We start from the raw sequence: 240 nt of genomic DNA on the forward strand, positions 1-240 counted from the left end.
AACAGAACGTGACCCTATTTCCAAAAATAAATAAATATAAACAAATACGCATACACACAAACACCACACTCTTGGACCATGGTGTTTTCCAAAGCTTTCCTAATAAAGCACTATTAGTGCTTAATCTTTATATTTCATTTATATTAAACTTGGGGATTGGCTCGGTGCCTATAGCTCAACCGGCTAAGGCGCCAGCCACGTACACCTAAGGTGGCGGGTTCGAATCCCCAGCCCGGACCC

The sequence above is a fragment of the Otolemur garnettii genome, unplaced genomic scaffold, assembly GCF_000181295.1.
Source record: "Otolemur garnettii isolate 467f Iridium unplaced genomic scaffold, OtoGar3 scaffold00032, whole genome shotgun sequence".
Taxonomy (NCBI): domain Eukaryota; kingdom Metazoa; phylum Chordata; class Mammalia; order Primates; family Galagidae; genus Otolemur; species Otolemur garnettii.